At 35.1% G+C, this 20573-nt stretch overlaps 1 long non-coding RNA gene across 1 annotated transcript; it reads right to left on the bottom strand.

Annotated features, from left to right (window-relative positions):
• Positions 1-13343: 13343 nt before the first annotated feature.
• On the bottom strand, positions 13344-18305 carry LOC113493239. The gene is made up of 2 exons (XR_003400551.1): positions 18039-18305; positions 13344-13562 (listed from the first exon to the last, which is right to left on the bottom strand). It is a non-coding gene; the product is annotated as an uncharacterized LOC113493239 (long non-coding RNA).
• Between the last annotated feature and the right edge of the window lie 2268 nt (positions 18306-20573).

Genomic DNA, 20573 nt, shown 5'->3' with positions numbered 1-20573 from the left:
ACACACAATTATGATAAAGACTGTATTACGTGCTAATCCTGGTTAGGTATAAACTATCAGTGTACTCAATTTCGTCTAAATCCGTTCAATTGGTTTTGTATGAAAGATGAACAAACATCCATACATCCATAAAAACAAAGTTTGGGGTTTATAATATTAGTAAGATAGTAAGATCATGTCGAAAAGCAATGCATTCATTTTTTTAGTCCAATTAAGAAAGTCATTAAAATTGGTAGGATTTGACGGTTGAAAACATTCGCAAACAAATTGGCCCTTTAACTTCAGTACCTAGAAATAAGATCTCAATGTCACAATCTTCCCGTCGTTTAACTTAGCGTGTCGAATCGTGTAACTTGATGGCAAAGTTTATGAAACTTTCGCGCTGACGCGTTTACAATTTATTCACAGGTGACGAATCTTGGCGACGGGAACCTTCACAGTTCCGAGATTACCTAAATAGAACATCCAGCTAACCACTTCGAATTATCCTTAAGAACTTAGAGATGCCCAAACTTTTGATTATTCTACCAACTTCTAAACAAAAACTTACCCCTTTGTTTGTAAATATTTAATAACGGAACCATCTTCAAAGTTAAGCTACACCAAAATAAATTAAACAATGTAAATAAATTCGTTCTAAAAGGCCTTATTAGGGAGATTAACTTTCTAGATACAGCTGTCTTAATGAAGATGGATGGACCTCTTGTTCAAAAAGAGTTTTAAAAACTAGATTGTAGACACTCAAAATTAATTTATGTACTACTCAAAGTAAAAACCATTTCTGATCTAAACATAACAAATACATATTACAACAAACGTGAAAATATTAGGTATATGGCTATGAATAACGTTGGCTTTCCCAACCAAAGCCAAAAAAACAAGTTAATCAACTGTTACCCAAACGACCGGACTGACAACGTTACGCAACAGGGATAAGGACTTTTTAGATACGGGACCCGACAAATGAAAGTCATTTCTCATCAAAGTTAGCAAAAAAGGTTTTGTTAAGTTTGCTCCCACTAATCAGAACAAAGTCTACACATCCCGGACACCGGGACGTTCCTGAGGCCATAGCTATGACAAATAGAGGATACTCCGTCTGTTTCCTATTTATTTTTCAACATTAATCTTTTGATTTTACTTTACATTACATTTTCAGAGAAGCTCAAGTATAAATAGGTAAGTACATGCCAAATCTAATTGCACTGTAAATACTGTTTTTATCAATTAAACCAAATTACTTTAGCTTATTTAGTTTAATTTTGAGTAGATTATTTATTATTTCATGTTTAAACTATCCTTTAAGTTACCAGTTTCGGTTCAAAAAGATGGTTTATTTCCTTGAATTATACTTTCAGTATTCTGGACCAAACCGAATAGAGACCTGAATATAACTAAAAAATACAAAAACATCAATTTTAATAAACGATTTATCTACGTATATGAACAATGAAACTGAATAACATGTTTTAGATTGCCTGTAAAATAAAACAGTTTTCAGAAATGGGATTAAACATTTAATACAAATAGCAATTTGGAACTTGTTTGGTTCGAAAACTATTTTATGCAATCGCGTTGCACAGTCCCTCTATTGTCAACAAAATAACGAACACTTTTATAACCCGCCCAGTTTTTAATGGGTTACAAAATAAAATCGCATCGTTGATCCTTTTCATAAACGGCTCAAAAATATTGACAATATTGCTTCTTTAATAGCTATGTAAATGCTATAATTTCCGTTATTTCTTTTTGTAGCTTGCAGAAGCACGTCTGTCAGCAAACCCTTTTTGTATGTAAATATTTAACAGTTTTCAATTTTCCTTCCCGAGGTTACCGCTCCCTTGTCGGCCCAATTTAGACTTGCTGACTGACTTTTTCCAACGACACTTTTATTTTAACCCAATTTTCAACGTTTCAATTCACGGCTTAAACTTCTGGACTAACGTAATTAATTATTTCGTAAATGTTTATCGACGGCAAATAATAATATAAGCTAATTGCCTTCTAACTTCTGCACTCGAGAAATATCGATACATCAAAGTTTAATCAGTTTTCAGATTTAGAGTCGCTAATAGTTATTTATATGACAACCGCTGCCGGTAGATAAACGTACTCAGTGAGTTAAGCAACTTATGAGTTAACTCGAAATGTATCATAGTTGCGCCAAACGCAGTAATAAGTATTTGATCATGGAATTCTCTTTTGGGACTTATGGCAGTCCAGGGTTGTTACACAAAATAAGATAACAGTTCACGGCGTACCAGCGCTCTTACGTTCGCGGATCAAAGTTTATTCATAATAAAGCTTTTTACAAATTCATGTCCATTGTTTCAGTTGAGCAGACTCTCTTGATAATATTTTAGAGAATTCTAAAAGCGAATTTTTAATGTACACCCTCACAAAAAGGGTGAGGTAACGTAAAAGAAAAAAAGGCTATTCATTAGTGTGCGAGTAAAAACATTGGTAGCGTGTTTTAACTCGGAAAAGTTGGTTGAAATTTTCATGCAAGCCTAATAAAATTACTTCCTAAAAGACCTGTATCCCGCCCAGGGGCCAAATAAAAAGAGTAAAGAAGCCTTTGCTGGCTGGTAATTAATAAAAAAATACTAATGTACAGTCTGCGAGATTAAATTTTTAAAATAACTCTCTTAGTTAAACTGAAAAGAATCTAATTAATATTCCAAGATTAAAAATCAAGTTTGTGTTGAAAGAGCTTTGAGCGTCGAAGTTATGATCATTCTTTGGCTGAGCTAGTTTAGCAGTGCGCTGTTGTTGGATAAATAGTTTTTGTACTAATTAATCAGGGACCTATTAACGACCCAGAGCAGTATATTTACACCCATTGTTTGAAATTGTGTATGGAGATTTGTAGCACAGTATCACAGCAGTGTGAGAATAATTTAAAGCTAGTCGCGGATGTGGATTGGCACTGTTTTATTCATCGCTTATCTACATGTGACTAAATGATTCTGATTTATTCACAGCGAAAATATATATCGTAGCTCGCTAATTTTCCAGTTTCCAACCTCTGGCTATATAGGATATTAGTTACTATTCCCAAGTGTTTCGAACGTAGAATTATTATCCGACCTTATGAGAACGCTTGTTTCTCATTATTCACCGCAAAAGGGATCTCGACAAAGGTACAACTGTAGAACTACGTAGGTATAGACCTTCAAATATACATGTGAATTTATGGCCCAGACCGGTCTCGTAGTATACTCGTATAAAAGTTCTACGACACATGTATTTACTACAACTGGTGTAACTGACATCAAACCCCATATTTCTTATTAATAAGTATTTGAAATACCCTTAGACTTTAAATCGTTATAAGTTGGTGAGTTTCTCGAAACGATAATATAAATTTAAAAATTGTTGACCGTCACCAAATAACATCATTTTCATTTAGTGGCTCCAACGTTCCAAATACAAAATTCCTGGTTGTTTTTAGTCTTAAATCAATTATAAGGTAAGGAACTGAATTGTTCTCAACTTGCAGCCGTTCCTAATTAGGTTTTAAACCCGGCGGTATACAAAAGGCTTGTTTACGGAGCGACACCGTTATTACAGCTATTTCTATAGCCCTTGTTATTCTTTACACTTGCAAAAGAATTTCACTTCTTGAATCTCTTTACAACATAAAAATTTGATGAACTTTTTCTTCTAAGAAATATTTCTTAGCTTTGTTCTTACCACTAAAAAAGGATTTAAACAAAATGGACAATTAAACTTAGCTTAAGCATCAGTCTTGCATGCAAATGGTTTTAAATATTAATCAGGACTTAAAAAGAGAATTTTCTTTCTTGCCCTACATTCGACTCATGAATATTCGGAAGCAATACACGCTCTGATGGCTCTGGTGCCCATTTTGTTTGCTCATTTTAATATTCTTAATATAGAGAATGGCAAAAAAGTTCATTCTCGTAACGAGGGTCGCGTACGATGATATAGACTATAATATTTTTCATAGAACTCGTTCTGTGCATTCGGGCTGGCCTAATTTTTTGTTTCCGCCTCTGTGGGCAATTACAAAATTCCGGATGAGGCCAACTCGGCTCCGGCTTGTTCAAACTTGCGCCTGTCCCGGCTACATACCTTTTCAGTTTTATGGCCGGCGGATAATACCGGCCGTATTATTAGACAGACAACCCACGATACTGGAAAAACTCAATTCATACATTTTTCATTGTTTGTTACAATTTTTGTAAATGAAAATTGACGTGAACGTAATTGGATTTGTTTTGTTTACTTTAAAAGCGGATGAAACTATGTTTGAATATGAATTTTCTGTTTCAAACTGTTTTGTTTAGCATTCGCTGAAATTCTGACATATCGCTTGATTCACATTTCCTGACACAATATTTCCCGTATTTGTAAAGACCGCGTTTCCATAGTTTAGCCTGCACTGTGAATAAATTACTGCATACACAAATTCAATTCAAAAGTTGTTTAGAGAACTTGGCATTCCCACATTTATTATGCACTGTCAACACGTATAACTCAGTATTACTGTGACTGTGTGAGTAAAATAGTGCATCGAGCATGTCTCTCGAAGTTTCCATCTGAATAACATTTTATTGTGCAAATATCTATTTGTATATTTTGCTTTCCAGTTTACGAAACTTGAATTTTAGAGAATAAATAGAATAGATATTACACAATAATCTAAATAGCTCTCCGCTAAAAACACGCTTGAGGTTAAGGTGTTTCTTTTACACATTTAATAGAACGTAGTTTCAGAATGAAACTGCATCAATGTTTGCATACCAAAATGGCAGAATATACAAGGACTCTTTTACGTAATTGAAACCACCTTATCGTCTCCACCTGCACACTGAGCTTTTTGTTATGATCTATACTTAATACATCACTACCCAACAAAATCTTACTTTCTTTCCAAATTACAGGTAAATACATCAAACAAAATCAACATCCCTAAAACTACATGAAATTTTATGTAGAAATTCACTTAGTTTACTGTTCAAATAAGACAAGACGCGTCTATCGTATGTTGAACAAGTTAGTATACAAATCACAACTGATAGGGTCCCACCTGGAGCGCGAAGTTAGCAGAGTTGGGCCGAGCCGACGTGCCGTGATTTACTGACGTTTATACATGAAACACTGCTATGATATGCAGTGTTCTTTATTATTTACTTACTGAAAAGCACTTGTGCTTATTTGATAGATAACTTGTTTTACGGACCGTAATAAGTCTGATGTTGACGAAGATTTATATGCAACCTAAATTGCAAGAGTCAATGATAATTAAATAATCATATGGAATCTTCCTGTTCCTTTTTTGTAATGAGTCTTTTTTAAACAAGTGTTCATTATTCAGACCAACGGACTGTCAGTTGTATCTACGGTAAAGATCTATCCTAAGTGATAAAACTAAATGTCACCAATATCAAAACTTTTTTCTCAAATCACATTTATAATATGTAGAAGCTATTGAAAATCAATTATAATAACACATATTATTTAACATTTTGCAGTAACAAAACGGATCTGCTGACATCCAAGCTAATTTAAAATTTGCTAACATTGTCTCAGTCGTTCGAAACAGGTGCTGCGCTCTATAAATTTTACACCTTCTTACCAAGCTGTGGTTGCAAAAGGGTCAAAGAATAAATTACTGTGTTACTCGCCCATAAAATTGTTATAAAAGAATTATTACGAACCTTAAGTATCACGATTTTATGTCACGGATAGCTATTTATTGGTAACACAAGATTCTTAAATAAATTATTGTCTGTACACAGATCTCAACGTTTTTCCAGTGTTTTTAAAAGTTATTGTTGTTGTAAACTTTTTTAATAAAGGAAGCCTTGACAAGATATCAGCCTCACAAATAAAACCATTTTTCAAGAGTATATATTTATATTTCTAATTTAATCTTCAAGCAATTACATTATGTGGCCTGTAGCGTGTCGTTTTTATGATATTTTTTTAAAAGAATACAGAAAGTAATAAAGTTTTTGTTCAATTTCCTCCTTTTGTTTTTTATGACGTGACCAAAAACAAAATTTCAAAACTTCGCCGCTAACGTATTGTAGTTCTCTGAATTTCGGAGAAAAATGGCTGCAGCGTTAACTTTCTCTTAAAAATATAACGGATGGTACGCCAAAAATTTGTTTAAAGTGGCCCGTTCTTTATTCAACGCCAGGCTTTTAGACGGGTTTTATTTTTTCTATCCATCACGACCACACCAGTTTTTGATCGTTACAGCCAGTTATAAACAAAAATCCGTCAAAAATAATGCAAGGTTTCGTGTTATTTTTCAAAAGTAAGTAAATAATCTTGACAGGTATTGTCAAGCTGTTTGCTTTTGAAGCAGAGAGTGACCTCTTTAAGCGATTTAATTTTACCTCTCGAAGCGGATTGGCTCCAGTTGACATTTGACACCTTAACAAGTGATCGAATCGCGTCATTGACTTCCAAACATTTTCCAGCACTAACGTAACTGATCCAAAATATTTCCTAACAACCTCAACGCTTGCAACAATGTCACTGCTTTACAAAAACAGAGCAGAGGCGCGCACTCTCAAAAAAAAACTGAATTTAGCATTTGGCTCATCTAGTCACTTCAAATGTTCGTAGGTTCTTTAGCGGGGTTCTGGCAGAGGGCAGGACAACTCCCTAAGGTGTCTGAGCTCGTAAATCCAGGTTTGAATGTTTGTTTATGCATACTGCGGACCTAAGGGATTCGAGATGCGGTAGTTGCGAGAAATATAAAATACGTGATAAGTGCCTGCTCAGTAAGCCAAGGATTCGTACTGGTAATGTCGGTTGGGATATTTTTACTAGATTTATTTTTATTTCAAGTGGTGACAAATAGGTTGAAAACATAATAATTATGCAGAACATAGCATTAGATGAGACAGAACAATAATGTTTATAAGTAAATAAAATGGTTAGAAAACTTTAACTAAAAATCAAAATTAAAAGCAGAATTCTTATAAAAACTTATTAGAGGAAAACTGTTATAAAATTTATTTGTTGACAGCTATATTGGAAAAGTACAGTAATATCCCGAAGAAATAAGCTTAAACATAAACTGCGAGAAAGCGGCGGCGTCACAACTGTTGTTTTTAATTTCAAACTAATCTATTAATCTTTTGAGCCGGATTTTTCTCACAGTGGAGGCTGAGTCTCAAGGATGTCTCATAAAACGAAGCTTAGTTTTATTACTTTTAAATACTGTGCTGTGGTTTTTATTTTAACGTCTTTTCTTGTTCTTTTCCATAGAAATAGTATTTTGCAACCACGCACGTTTTATAAGTGCCCGAAAAATGCCTACTTAATATAAAAGTTTTTAATTTTGACCATTGATTCATCATCATCATTGGCCTAGCCTTTTCCCAACTATGTTGGGGTCGGCTACCAGTCCAACCGGTTTCAGCTAAGTATCAGTGTTTTACAAGGAGCGACTGCCTATCTGACCTCCTTAACCCAGTTACCTGGGCAACACGATACCCCTTGGTTAGACTGGCTGTCAGACTTTTTCAAGCTTCTGACTACCTGTAACGACTGTCAAAGATGTAGGAATAACAGCCGGGACCCACAATTTAACGTGCCTTCCGAAGCACGGATAAAATATTTTTGACCATTGATTCTAAGGTACATTTACTATATTCACTCGGTCCTCATATTATTCCACGTTTTTTTTTCCTTATTTACAATATTCTTTCATTATCTATAGTATATATTTGTCAAAGCCCGGAACTCATAATATTTTCTTTACAAAATAAATATTAAGATCTTTTTCATTCTCAGATTAAAGGTCGTTTGTCATGAAAATAAACATTACGAAATGGTATTACAATTATTCTTCCTTTTAATCTTTTTTATCTCAACGCCGAAACGAATGAAATGTATTTATATTAAAATTTTGGGTGTAATTTATATACTTTCTGTCTGTTTCTGCCGTAATCTAAATGTTTTGCTCATAAATTCTTATTCATTTTTTTCGCCGGCTCGCTGAAATAAGGAACTTTATTGCTTTATCTGTCATGTCTAGCTGTGAAGGATATTTGATCTATTAAAACCTGTAGGTAAAAATATAATCAGTGAGTTTTTTTTTTTAATAATAGTTAACTAATACTTATGCTGATGTGAAGAATGATAGACGCTGTGTTTAACCACGCCAATAATTTAGCATTTTGCATATTATCACTAACAAAAAAAAAATTTTTCATAAAAAGAAATTGCTCCGAATAGAGCCGCCTGATATCAAAAGGTTGACAACACCTGAACATCAAAAACTTACTTAACGTTGAAAAAAGTATCATTGGTATTCAAACAGCTGGACCATTTTGTAATTGAAATCCAAATTGAAAACCAGTCGGTAAAGGTTACAAGAATTAATCAGACTTCAATCTTTCTATATTATTTCGTAACTTTTCAATCAAGAGATCAGGCACTAGACAGGCATTTCATTAAAGCAATAAAAACTAGAGTACACATTTTATTGTTTTTCGGCCCAGACAAAATGAAGTCCCGAGAAAATCTATGAAACGTCAGCTCTTATTTGATTGATATTGAGAGAACTCTTGAGAAAGGTTGTCGTTCCAGGAATATTAAATTACATTCACTATGCGAGAGTACTGGTATCTATGAGGCAATAAAAAGCGATGCGTGTGCGTGTGTGAATGCCGGGCCAGAACGATAAATTGCGTCGCGCGCCCGTGATTTACGCTTGTGCCCGGGACGGCCCGGATTACGGCCCGCCCGTTTGTTGATTACCACTGCTATCTTTTTATTAAATACCGAATTAGGTATGCACCTATTACTGATAATTTGGTTCTGTGAAATTCATTTACGTAGACTTAAAACGAATCACAATTCTTTTGAAAAATCGCTGAGGTCTAGGTATAAATCACTGAATTTTTGTCTATCAATAAATACAATTAATCTTTCATTAGTATTTATTCGGTTATGCTTACTTCAGTCCGTATTGATTTTCTGCACTGGAAAATAGACGACTAATCAAAACTCGATGTTTGGAGTATAATAAAAGTGACAATGCTTCAAAAAGCTATCCCGGCATGATCCTGCAGGACGCTGAAGCGAACGAAAAATCGAATGTCTAAATTTGATTGATGTCCCGGCCCCGGCGACCGGTGCCAAATTTTGTGCCCGCCATCGTGACCGGAATCCGCTGTGTCACTAGAGCAGTCACATCATTGTTTTAGGATTAACTAATTAAATTTGTGACAGTAAAATTCACACCGACCCGTACATTTCACATTTTCAAAATATTATATTCCAGTTTGGACGGATTCGGTATGAATGCGAAAACGGTAAGCCTTTTACGCTCCTTTAGTTAATCATTATTTATTCAGTTTAAGCATTAATGAGCAGATTTAAAGAAAGTATCTCTAAATGAGAATGAATTTTCATTTTACTGATGCTCGCACCTACCACGAAAGCAAATCACCAAGATCTCGAAACTAGACGTCATTAGTATCTTGCTTCAAACGTTTGATAAAAAGATTGTGATTTAACCAATATTATCCGCGTCGAAATTGCTACAGGACCGTGATTGGTATCCGAAAGGCGTCGATCAGGGCAATACGACGTTCTTCAGAAGGTCTCGATTCAAAGCCTCCTACCAAAGCCGAGCGTGTCCTTCGATCTCTTTGTGATATGGTTCTTTGATCTGCGCCTATAGGTGCCGCTTATTTCAAATTCCTTTCACCTTTGACCATTATTTTCCTTTTTTTCGGTTTGAAGCCCAGGGCACAATGCGACGGCGGCAAGACAACGGGAGTATGCTGTTTATATTGTCATGTTATAAAAAAACGCAACTGTTCACCTGTTGGTTTATGTTTGCGTCACTTTTGAAATGGTAATGCTTAAAAATGCTGTTTACAATTTTCCTCTTTATGGTAAGAGTGCCACATTTGACGCAAAAAGGCAAAACAGTTCGTTGAATGACTTCAGAAGTGTAATATATCATGTACCTACAATTAAGTATGTCAATGCAAAAATTCTGACTAGAAATGAAACTTTAAACTTCATCAATGAACCGTAACTAAGTAATGTAAGTTACAGTTCCTGCTGAAAATGCAAATAGACCACAAATTAAGAATTGACCCGACTTTCGGTACTCGTAATTCCTAGCGGACTTCACTGAACGCTATTGGTATCAAAGTGTCGGCTCAACCGAACAACCGCAAGCCCCTTAGCACCAGCGAAGTTAGTGTCGGACTAACTTGTATTCTCGACTACATCGGTAGTTGATTACTATTCCATTTCGAAGTCGGTTGCACATTCAATTTGCTAATTTGATAAGATACTGTGTACTGAAAGCACAATGTACAGCGCTTAGCATTTTCGGTAGTGTAAATCAGTGTGACGACGTACTCTGGTCTTAACCGCATACATTGGCTGACGTAGCGAAGATGTGGCTATGAGAGACACCACCCCGTCGTTAACACGGCGAGACGATCCTCTATTGTCCTTAATAATATGCATGAGAATACATAAATTAAGTCTGAGATACAACATGCAAAGTGTGATGCTAGCGTATCTTCTAGCACGTTCACTATAAAGGGAAGCAGGCGAAATTCATCAACGTTTCCTATAATACGAATATGAAAAAATAATAAAAAATGCAGAATCTTAAGAATTTCAGAAGCATTCCCGATAGGTGTCAAGTGGGTATTAAATAGGAAGAAGACTGCTGTTTAAAATGAAGCTCGAGCCATTAAATGGAAAAGGGTAAGATGTAAAAGAGCCATAACTTAAAAAGTGCGGTCACGTCTCCCGCTCGCAAACGTCCGCGCCAAACGGTGAACGACATTCTGACTCGACAAATATCCATTTTGCTCGGTTACTACCGCTTGTTCTCATAAGTTTGATGCTTACTGTCGCTTAATGGCCCCTATTTGCCTGAATATTTTTATCGCAAAAATGTGCCAGTAGTTTTCTGGGTAATCATGACACAGTGCTTCGCCATCTTGGGAGTGACACTATGAATGTGATGTTCTGAATTATTTAAATTTGATTATTGGCTTATTTAAGCTTGGATAAAAGATAATATTCCGATTTATAGTTTGATTTATAAAGTTACTGGCAATAGTTCTTATTTATTAACGTAGAGAATTTACAATATCAAGAACTCGTTAGATAACAAACGACATGCCTACGATGTTTCACATATTGAGTTCAGTAAAAAAAATAAAGCTTAACAGAAAACTGAAACAGAAGCGTGTTTATTTATCCTCATCCACAAAGGAACAAAAATAACGCCAGAATCGCAGAATATCTGGCCATATAAAACATTAACACTCACATAACCATTTGAAGTTATATTTGAACCGGAGCAAACACCTAAATGTACAAGTGAATGCCTAAAGTATTTTATTCAGGAGCTAAGAGAACTCAGAGCACAGTGATGAATATTGAAACCGCCGAGATGGCTAAATAAAACATTGTGGTAAGTATGGAGGCTGAATATTACAGCAGCGGTGTACCCTCCGGCCGACCCACGCACAACAGAACAATATACGGATCGTGAATGAAATTAAAAATATTACAAAGCTTCTAATGTTTTTTCATTGAAAGGGTCGGTGGTTGTTGGGAAATCTTTTGTAAACCTATAGAAGTATGCAATCATTTGTGTGAACCTAAACAAATACCAACAATTTTTATTTGAACTTCCGAAAGCAAAATGCTCCAGCCCACAATGAGTACATACAATCAGTAACAACTATAACGCTTTGCGGCAAGTACATAACAGTTAACAGAACACTGCCATGTAAATTTCAGACGACCGCCGCCACCGCGCTTCCTCGGAATATACGTTGCACTAGTTTGATAATCAGATTGTGGTATTACCTGCGAAATTTGCTTTATAAACGTCAAGTGTTGTTAGAGTAGCGCAATATGAAACGAAATGGAAGGGAGATGCACTGGGCGTGAGCTGGATGGAAATTGCAATATCCGAGCAAGCTGAATTAGACCCAACACTCCTCCTAACTAGAAACGACACCGACCCGCCAGAGACACAATACAATTTTTCATATTTCAACAGCCCGTTAGATCTCGTACTAGTTTTAAAATGAATTTAATACGTGCAATTTTCCAGTTGCAATAGAAATTGTATTTTATTCATGGACGGTTGACAGCTGTGCAAAGCTTTGTTGTGTTTAAGGCTTTGTTACTGTGAAACGTAATACTTTATTGTTGGTAAATGCAATGAATTCTACGTTTGTAATACGCTACATTTATATTTTGCGTTTTATTCCACTTTTCTAGAGTTGTCATAAAAACAATACAATTTCAGATATTATCTAAGGTATCTCTCCTTATTGCCATTTTTAACAATTCTACCAGATATACTTCAAAAATATGATTTATTTACATATCATCCTTTTTATGTATTCCAAGGAATATATTATTTTGCCTGTATGTGCGCATCCAGTATGCATCTATGGCGATAGCATTAGGCCTGGTGGGAGATTGGATCGCACAAGCCAGCCTAACTAAACTTCATTAGCCAGGTTTGGATAACGGTGTGAAGTCAGGTTATGTTGTTAAACATTTACTTACACCAAACCACTGTAAAAATTAACATAACTTACAAAAATGTTAAAATATGCGTAATATTTTAGAATTTTCACTTGAAAAAAGTTACAATTTCAATTTATGCAAAACAAAGTATTAAAAGGGAAAGCCCAAAAAGCTTGGTGATGTAGGCGAAAGACGTAAAAAGGAATTCGGTATACTTGAGCGTCGCACACAAGGCAGCACTTTGAAGAAGTCCCGAGAGAGCGGATACCTCGATTCTCACTTAAACGAGAGTCTCGCATATTGTCTTATTCATACGGCCTGATAGAGATGAACTACGATACCTTCTACCTTCACATCAAACACAATGTTTAAGTTTATATTCGTTTTTCAATATTTATTTAAGTCCAAACTGTTGTCGTGAACACAGTAACATGATTACAGAAAACGACTCCTACACTAACCATTGAACCATTGGGTCTCGGGACGTTTCACAAACATTCAAGTCACATGCACAAAAATACTAAGAAAAAAAGGATATCTTGAACTCGCGGCATATCGCGCCCGGTACGTTTGGTCATAATGCTTGCGAGTATTAAAATGAAACACTTACTGCAATCACAATTTATTCTTAAGTACCTTTTTAATCCTTCATCATACAATTTATACCACAAAATTGTAGGAATTTCTCGGCATTGATAAACATAGTTTATATACCATATTAGTATATTCCCAACACACTATCACTATCCATACCTAACTCATTATGTTCATGCTCATCCCTTTATAGCATCGCTCACTTGTTGGTGTGTGAGTAAACCTAAGTTTCGAGTGTCAAAAGAATAACTAAGCATCAAATTAAACGTAGTCATCAGTATAGGCGAACAAGTTTTCCGGATATTTGATCTTCGTGACGTAACAGCAGACGAAGTTATTGTTTTGCTGCATGCAGTCAATGTCACTGTTGATGACCCTGTTCCAAGGACACGCTCCACTCTGAAGGCATATGCCTTGGTCCAAGCAGTACGTCACTATCTGAGCTGAAACCAAAACAGAACTTAATTATATTCACCGCAACCACTTGCAAAGGGCCTGCGGTTTCTGCTAATGACAAAGCCACTTCTGGTCTTGGGCTATTGATAAACTGTTGGAAGCTGAACAGCTGTTCGAAGCCCTAAATAGTAAAACTAAGCTTTATTGATAATTTAACTTTAGTAGCTAATGAGACACAAACAAACAGACCTACGTGTGTATATGTCTCTTGATTGAAAAATGTCTAAATGTCATTTTGGGCCTTGGGCCAGAAAAGCAACACATTTTGTTTTGCTTTGAACTGTTAGAATGCATGTCAGACACCATACGGGAGGATCAATGATACAATTTCGATTCTTTCAAACGTTTCAACGCCACCGTCGTCGGAATGCTAATTACAACCAAATTCGCTTAGCTGAGTCGCCGGTTCGCTTAACCAATCGGATTGGACCGATGTCGGCGACATTATCTCAAGCGTTCTCAATTCAATTTACGTATTAATGCGATTAATCGCAAATATATTTAGAGATGCTGGATGCGAGAAGCCGAAAATCGATCTCAGTGGCGTGCACTTGGAGAGGCCTATGTCCAGCAGTGGACTTCGATAGGCTGATGATGATGATGATGATGATGATATTTAGAGAAAGACTGAAATGAAAGAATTCCTTCCGGAACAATACATCTTCATTTGGAATTATATTTATTTGCTATTCCGTGACACATACTCGTGTATAAGTTACACACAGGTTCTTCATGTTTTCTACAATATTATTCTAATAAGTTTTGTGTGGTTGTTTTATAATTATTTATTCAATAACGGTTTATTTATTTAATGGGATCGCGTTGGCGTCGTCGCGATCAGTCAGCGTTATAATTGGTTCGAAACTAGTCGATAAATACCTTATAAATACTCAGTCAGTCAACTGTTATTATCTAAATAATCATTTCAATATGTTCGAACTCGAATAACTAACACATTTTGGCATCTAATAGTATACAATACATACTATTTCTACCTAATACACCTAATACTCAATTGCCAGCGTGTAACACTAGACAGTTAAGACGGCTTCCAAATCCCGCCCTTCAACGCCACGTAACATAGCTGAGAAGGACAAGCTCTCTGTAACACGCCTGTCTATCATGAGATTACATTACTACAACTGTTATATAACATATATCGTACGAGGCACCCATCATTCACCGTATAAAATAGTAAGGCCTTAAATAGTATACAAGTGGACTAAATACAGGGCTTAAGTAAGCATTAAGTAAGCTTAAGGCCAGATGTGGTCTTAACTCAAAGAGGATTTATTTTATGTTTTAAATCATGGATTTTTCATTTCAGAATGAAACGCAAATTCTAAAATGAAAAATCGACGAGAAGTGACCTACTAATCTCAAAAGGAGACCTTTATCACATAATATTCCCAAAGTGGTAAGGATAAATTTAAGTAAGGACGAAAAAAGGTCCGAAACTTTTAAACAGGGTTAGTTCCGTCAAAAATGTGAAGGGAAAATTACAATGCATATTTTTATCATAAAATACTATGAACGAAGTATCCCTTTTCAGGGGGTTTTGCGGAGGAATATTCCCATAACCGTTTAAAAAAGTGGACTATAACCCCGCGGACGGAAATTTCGAACGATCGAGATATCCGAAAACCTTTTGAGATAAATCCGTATTCCAGTGCAATTTGGTTAATGTGGGTATAAACAGCAAAATAGAATTCTAATAAAGCCGTAGAAAGCGTACAGCTAAAGAAAACATCTTTCTTAAAATACAGGCGCTAGGAGGCATTCGTTTTCCACCTTCACGGAAAGGTGGTTTGCTTATATACTAACAAGGAATCGGTGAATTAATTAGTTCAGCAATGTAATTGAAGCTTACATAGAGAAATATATCAAAATAACAGTGTACATAAATATGTCGAGATAGATAAATAGATATAGATAGAACATTCTACCCGAAGGTATAGAATTAGCACGGCTATATTTCAGAAAATAAGAAAAACTAATAACAAATTAAGCTGAACTAATGTGAACATAAATATATTATTATATTCCCTTTGGAGCTCACAGCGCCTTAATGTAATTCCGCTCCGTGGATAAGCAAATTACTGTTCCATAATTAGCAACGTTAATACCTAAGCATTTGTTTACAGAGATATCAAATAAACTAGCCAAATAGGTCAAACTAATGGTGTTATTGATATGGATTTATTTTAATAATTCTGTAAATACCTCTAAAGATAATTTAAGGACATAGAGGATTATAAAGGCTATGTCATGCTAATTGAGGATTTAAGAGGTTTGCCATCTTGCATGATCATGTTTGAAAATTATTCATAACTAGCTGTATTCCGCGGTTTCACCCGCGCAGTATTTTTTTTTTCTTTGCCTCAATTTTTCCATATTTTGTCACCGTTTAAACCTTTGCTGGACTTGTACGAGTATTTCAAGACTAAAATTAGCCAAATTAGTTCAGCCATTCTCGAGTTTTAGCGAGACTAACGAACAGCAATTCAAAGAGAGAAAGAAGATAGCAAGCAAAGTTAGATATACTGTCATGAAAACATTGACATTGACTGACCCAGATCAAGGAGTGATTTGATAGGATAAAACCATTAGCTTAGCGACATCTCTATGGGATAATCATGAATATACCTATGTATTTTGCATAACGCTTCTCAAGTTCTTACTTTCACTTATACGCACAAGGCAAAATAGTAAGTGTATATCAGGTAGTACACATTTTCACAGCAACTGTGTCAGCCGAGACAAATAGCTAGATATGCTAGCTACCGGGGACTATAGAAGATCGCGTTCACGTAGCAAATGTCAAAAGTCAATTTAAAATGCATGAATACTATATTCTATTTTCAAGGAAAGATATTGAAATGAAATCTATTGATGTCTAGAGTATATAGTATCAACTTACATGATTGCTCGTGAATACTTATTTAGTGAATATTTTTACGCTTTCGCTTTCACAAGTTATAATATTAATACGAATATGTAAACAGATACAAAACTAAATATTTATTTGTTGTAGGGTTTCAAACAAATAGTTAATAAACAGCTAGATTACATTATTTTTCTCGGATTACATGATCACACCACATGCCTTGCTTGTAAAACAAAGAAAACCTGCGTTTTCTTCAAGTAACATTAATATAAATCAGATACAATCTTCAAAGTAGACAAAAGGTCGCTCTTTACAAGTAAGATGACACGGGGAAGCTGAAACGAAAACAAAAACAATATCGAAAAGAATGGATTTACGAAAATTAGAGTTCGATCAAAGCTCGATCGATGACCGACCATTCCTGCTAATAATGGCGCCCTGGGCCAAATGTTCTCCATGAAATATAGCCAAAGTTTTTGCAGAGCCGTATACTTTTACACGGGACAGGCACCCTCACAGAAATATAAAAATATACGAGTAGGTATAAAAGAAAAATAAGGAATAGGAGTTCCTGAAAAATGTACCAAAATCCAAGCTTTATTTAGTATCAGGACGTTACTTGGCTGAAGTTTCGATTTTAGATAAGACCATCGGACGCTGTAATGTATTCTAGAACAATAAAGTTAAATTTATGTGTCGGCTCTGCATGCAAGACTAACGATCACGGGGAAATGGCGTAATCGCTTCCTTGATAGAAAACTATTTTGTAAAATTCTTTGCTCAGTTTCATGCCAAGAGGTTGGAAACAAAGTTAATTATTTATATATTTTTAATATATAATTAAGCTAAACTTGAGTACTATTAGAAATAATAAACCATTTAGGTACTACAAATACAAAAAGTATATCTCTATCCCTGTCAAAAGCAAGCAATGAGCCCAGACCATATGACCACGTGTAAATACCAATTCTTCGTGAAAAAAATGTATGATCTCGGGTGGAGCCCACTAACCACTTAGCGAGTTCTTCATAATAAACTCGTGCACGTAAGAGTGCCTGTCACCTGTGCCTGCCACCACGTCTTAAAGTAGGTAATATTATTATGTTTGTAGAAGCGTGACAGCGCAATACACGGAAGTGTCATCTCCCTTCCACACCTACAATAACATTTTAAGACGTGACGATAAGCCTCCGGTCTCGAGGGCGAAAATTAAAAAAAATACTTATGCACATGGACCGTATACAATGTATCAAATGTAAAAATAAAAAAAAACTGATAAACAGTCATCTGACTAAAGTTAATGACATGTATCTATCTGTACAGATACCCTATACGTATGCAACTTGTGGTGATCAATAACTCAATGCAATTTACAAAGCCAAAGTTACCGTTTTCCTTGACATACTGATCCACTAAAATTGTTGTTTTGAAAACATTGAGCAAACCTTATTACAGTGAAGTACTTTAGTCCCACAATTAAGAAAATAATTACTATCTAACGTATATTCTTAATTTCTATCTATTAGAAATGAGAAACTATATCAAAAGGTAGTTTCATAACGAATTATGCACTTACGAGGCGCGGCGTAATGTGATCTTATTTGTTGATGAGAACTACGCCCATTATTTTCCACCATTAACACAATCAGAATTAAATTCATTAAATAAAATCGGCATGATGTCATTTCATGCGTAAAATCACAATGCAAATGAACCACAATTAATGGAACACGTCTCCTTACTGCTAATAACCAATCTCTAATGTGTTCACAATGCCAACGAAACGAATTCGATAAGAAATTACAATACGAATTGATTAACATCGCGTTCACTAATGACCTATTAATCGGTAATAATTGAGGTACTGCTAGTAATTACTAATACTAATTAGGTTTAAGATGTTATATTTTCATGATATATACAATATTAGTTAAACAACATAGGTGTGTAGACGAATTGTGTGTCGACAGTCAATAGTAAGATCTAAATGTAAAAACAACTTTTTTAATGGGTTCAGCAATATCTCTTTGTGTTAATACTGATGTGTATTCAATTGTAGATAAAATTATTCGTATAAAACATTAATGTTCTTCGATCTATATAGAGTTTAATAATTCAAGCGTAACCTTCATCGAAATAAAAAAAATTCTTTTTTTTCGGGAGGGACAAATGCTCTCAGAGATTGAGAAGAATGTCAAATGTTATTGTTTTATAAATAGTTATCATTTTTGTTACGATTTTTCCACTACGTTGAGAATCTTCACGAATCTTATAAATATAAATTCAGATATAAACGGAACGAGGGCCGAGCGACGCGACACGACGCCGACAATTGAAAATTTGATGAGAAAATGATACAATTTCAAGATAAATGTATCGAATTTTATTACCAATATTTAATTGAATTTGCCGAAACCATTTGCCAGCGGCGGCTAAAATTATAGCGGTCTGTGATTGATTTCCTATATTTTGATTCCCTGTGGTTTTGGGAATCTGAATAATTTTCCAAGAAACGACGTGTAATTAATGAACAATTAAAAATATGGTTGTAAATTAATTATTTATAATTTATTACCTTATGTCAGATTCGGATGCTTTTAGTGCTATAAGCCAAATAAGATTTAATTGGGATTTGAAAGGAAAGAGTCTTGAAAAAACCACTTTCAACTATCTTCATCGGCCTAGCCTTTTCCCAACTATGTTGGGGTCGGCTACCAGTCCAACCGGTTTCAGCTGAGTACCTGTGTTTTACAAGGAGCGACTGCCTATCTGACCTCCTCAACCCAGTTACCTGGGCAACACGACACCCCTTGGTTAGACTGGCTGTCAGACTTTTTCAAGCTTCTGACTACCTGTAACGACTGTCAAAGATGTAGGAATAACAGCCGGGATCCACAATTTAACGTGCCTTCCGAAACACGGAGGAACTCGCTATTACAAAGATGGTCACCCATCTACGGACCAACCGCGTCAAGCATAGCTTAACCTGTGATCGAATCACTTATGCGGTTATATTCAACTATTTTATAGAACTAAATTCCAATGCCATAGTGTAGACAAATACAAAAGAAATATCTTAACTAACTATTTATTACACTATTCTATACTTAAATATTCTATACTTTAATAAATTCAGTACGTAAACATAAAAATATAAATTATTTTTCGGCATCCATATTGAGAGTGCGCAAAGTTCTTGTTAATGTGTCTCACAATTGTAAAAAAACCTTCTAGGACAAACAAAAATTTTATAAAAAGCTTATGAATAAAACAAGTGAATGCGAAATAAAGTAAATATATTTGGAGACCGAATACGTCCTCTCAATACATTGGCACTCAAGGTTCCTTTTACCTACAGCTATATTAAATTGAGCTCACTTATATGCTAGAAAACACAATTTATTATCATTATCGTTTTTTTTTCTACAAGATATAAAATTAAAAGCTAGCCTTTGATATTCATTAAACATGTTTTTAATTTCTTAGACCGTTTTAATTTCATTACAGAAAGCAATATTTAGGTACTTACAATTTTTCAATAAAATATCTAGTTAACTGGGTTTGACTAAAACTTTATATCGAATTAAATATATCCTAAATTGTAATAGTCTATTGCGACGTAGTTTTGTTTAAAACATTATTAGTCACATTTTAAGACGCTTGCCACAAACAAATAAAAATCAAGCTCAAGGAAAAATAAAACGCAATCGTACTAACTTCTTCGTCTTAAATACGTTCATATTCGGTAAATAAACGTACATTCATGTGCTTAACCATTTTTCCAGAGTCAGCAACTCAGCACCTCAGTCGGATGGCGAAACAAGTTGGATGCAACGAAGCGTTTTTCCTGGATTTGCAAGCGAACGTTGAGGAAACGCGGGGTACAGTGGCCCGCATCTATTTTGTGCAGATGACATTTAGCTATTGTTTAAGAAAACCTGCAGTCTAGTTTCTTCGTACTGAAGATTTCTCTAAAAGCATGAAGAACATATTTTCTTAGATAAAGTTAGACTTTGCCAGATCTGCAAGCAATACAGCTGCTGTAGTCACCCCAGAACAAATCAGCTCGTTTGTCATCTTCACGTGACTTTCAATTTATTAATAAGAATAT

This window comes from Trichoplusia ni, chromosome 4, assembly GCF_003590095.1.
Source record: "Trichoplusia ni isolate ovarian cell line Hi5 chromosome 4, tn1, whole genome shotgun sequence".
Classification (NCBI taxonomy): domain Eukaryota; kingdom Metazoa; phylum Arthropoda; class Insecta; order Lepidoptera; family Noctuidae; genus Trichoplusia; species Trichoplusia ni.
Note: the sequence above shows the minus strand (reverse complement) of the source record. Positions and strands in the feature narration are given on the sequence as shown.